Genomic DNA, 2936 nt, shown 5'->3' with positions numbered 1-2936 from the left:
GGTGTGGCTCAGTGGTAGAGCCCCTGCCTAGAATCCCCCAGTGAGGGACTGGGGTGTGGCTCAGTGGTAGAGCCCCTGCCTAGAATCCTCCCCCCCCCACCTGTGAGGGATTAGTGATGTAGACTCCAGGATCCATAACTGATACTGAAATTAAAAACAACAACAACAACTCTCAAGGGCTGAGGTGATTCAACTGTTAAAGTTCTTGTCTCACAAATGTGATAGCCTGACCCCATGTAAAAAAAAATACTGACGCAGAGACATTCCTTGCAGTTGTAAGATAGAAAGCAGAGACACACAGAAGCCCAGTGGCCAGTTAGCCTGGCCTATTGGCCAAGAGGCTCTGTCACAAAGAGTGGAAGGTGCCTGAGGAAGGTGTGGCACCCGAGGCTGTCCTCTGACCTCTGCACACACTTGCACCCATACACGCATACACACTAGGTGATGAAAAGTCACTCTCTGAGTCTGTCTGAGTATGCTGTAAACCACAAGAAAGGCCGATCAGTTTGACTAAGTCGTGATAAAAAAATTTCCATGTCAAAAACCACCATGAGTAAAACCAAGACACCCATGAAAATTTATTTTCTACGAGCCTGCTTCTTGGTTGGGTGAATTTCCTGAACAGGTCAACAAACCCCAAGATGGTAGAAGCAGTGGAGATGGCAAGGCCACAAGTGAGCAAAGAGCAGGCTAAGGATAGAAAATTCTCTCGGGTCCTTCAGCTCACGAAGAGGAAATTCTCAGCCTCCCCGGGAAGAGTGCACACCCTGTCAGGTCCCCCCAGGTCAGCTGGGGTGTGCTGCAGCCTCCTCCACTTTTGCTGGATCCCTCTATGGTGGGATCCGGCAAGTCTCTCAGAAGCTGCCAAGCTGTCTAGCCTCAGACCTTCCACCTCCACCTCAAAGAATTTAGGTCACATACAAGTTTCCAGAAGCACAAATGTCAGTCACACTGTGAACCTAACAGTTACGGAGAGAAAGGACTGAAAGCAACCTGAGGCTGGCCATCTTTGTACTCAGGAGGCTGAGGCAGGAGGATTGTGAGCGTCAGATTGCTCTGGGCTATAAAGAGAGACTGCGTCTCAAAAATGAAACAGAAAAAGAAGTAGGGTGTGGTGACACAGATGTAACATCAGCACTCAGAGGTGGAGGCAGGAAGATCAGAAGGAATTCAGGGTCATCCTTGGTTACATAGTAAGCTAGAACCAGCCTGGGCTACATAAGACTCCTGTCTCTAACAACCAAAAAAAAAAAAAAAAGGGGGACCAAGAAGAAGAAAAAAAAAGAACTAGGAAATAGAAGGGGAAAGGAAGAAAAATCTAAGTGTCCAAGCAGAGAGGTCGAACAAGGTCCTTACACTCTAGAGACCATGGCAGAATTCATGAAAGACGAGACCGTCCCTGTGTGGGGGTTAAAGACATATGCATGCTCATATAGGCAGACATTTTCCAGAAGAGGCATGAAGCATTGGTCACTGGTGGCCTCTGGGATGAGGAGGAGGTGAGAAGCCAAAGCCGGGGGAAGGAGGGGATCTCACACCATCAGTCCTCTGCTGAGCCTGGCCAATGGGCCCCCTGCACACCAAATAGCAGGCTCAGTGGTGAGGCCGGTCATCCCAAGTACTCAGAGGTTGGGCTAGGAAGACTGTAAGTACCAGGCCAGCCTGAGCTACAGAATTAGATTCTGTCATTTCAGTGTGTGTGTGTGTGTTGGCCTCAAACCCACAGAGATCTGCCTGCTTCTGCCTCCCGAGGGCTGAGATTAAAAGCATGAACCACCTGTCTGGCTATTTCACTTTTTAAAAGTCAGGGTCGCCGAGCTGTGGTGGAGCACACCTTTAATCCTAGCACGTGGGAGGCAGAGACAGGCGGATTTCTGAGTTTGAGGCCAGCCTGGTCTACAGAGTGAGTTCCACGACAGCCAGGGCTACACAGAGAAACCCTGTCTTGAAAAAAAAAAAAAAAGTCAGGGTCTCCATATTGTAGCCCTGACTGGCCTAGAGCTTGTTGTGTAAATAAGGCTGACCCTGAGATCTGCCTATCTCTACTGAAACTAAAGGTGTACACCACCGTGTTCAATTTTATCTGTTTGTTTGTTTGTTTTCTGTGTTTCTGTGCTCACATGCCCCAGCACACATACGGAAGTCAGCCTGACTTGCAGGAGTCAGTTCTTTCCCTCCACCATGGGTTCCAGGGACCAAACTCATACACAGAGTTTCTCTGTGTAGCCCTGGCTGTCCTGGAAATCATTCTGTAGACCAGGTTGGCTTCCAACTCACAGAGATCCTCCTGCCTGTGCCTCCAGAGTGCTGGGATTGAAGGTGTGTCCACCACCTCCCAGTACAGAAAAAAATTTTAAAATGATATTATACAAAAAATCATGAAAAAAGTAAGTCAAGAATGGTGATGTACCCCCACCATCCCACCGCTTGGGCACCAGAGACAGGAGGAGTTAAAAGTCGTACTTGGATACATAACAAGTTCCAGGCTAGCCTGAACATGTGACCCTGTCTCTGAAACCCAACCAATCAACTAAAGACCAATGAGAACAGTATACAAGCCTTGAGATGTGAATGACTGCAGAGAATGCTGGGACAGTAGGCCTGCCATCCTCTGGGAGGGCCCCGTGGTCCACGTCCAGACTCCTCCTGGGAACTGCTCTCTGGCCTAGGCTGATGTTCCCTTTCCCAGTCAGAGTCAGGATGGCCAGAAACAACAGTATCTCCCCCGTGTGTCTCTGCCAGAATTGCCCCACGGAGTCACTGGACCAAGGCCAGCCTGCCCTTAACACAAAGACTGAGACCCTCTAGCTGGCTTCTTTTCTAGGATGGTGAAGAGGGTGACTTGGAAGATTGCCAAGTCTAACTGCCTAGAATCCTCCAGTGAGGGATTGGGGTGTGGCTCAGTGGTAGAGCCCCTGCCTAGAATCCCCCAGTGA

General features: G+C 49.4%; 1 protein-coding gene across 1 annotated transcript in view; it reads right to left on the bottom strand.

Annotated features, from left to right (window-relative positions):
• Adap1 (ArfGAP with dual PH domains 1) overlaps positions 1-2936 on the bottom strand; it is a 54250-nt gene that overhangs the window by 27774 nt on the left and 23540 nt on the right. The window lies entirely within an intron of this gene.

The sequence above is a fragment of the Grammomys surdaster genome, unplaced genomic scaffold, assembly GCF_004785775.1.
Source record: "Grammomys surdaster isolate TR1022 unplaced genomic scaffold, NIH_TR_1.0 126109, whole genome shotgun sequence".
NCBI classification, from domain to species: Eukaryota; Metazoa; Chordata; class Mammalia; order Rodentia; family Muridae; genus Grammomys; species Grammomys surdaster.
The sequence above is the reverse complement of the archived record's forward strand: the minus strand, read 5'-3'. Positions and strand labels throughout refer to the sequence as shown.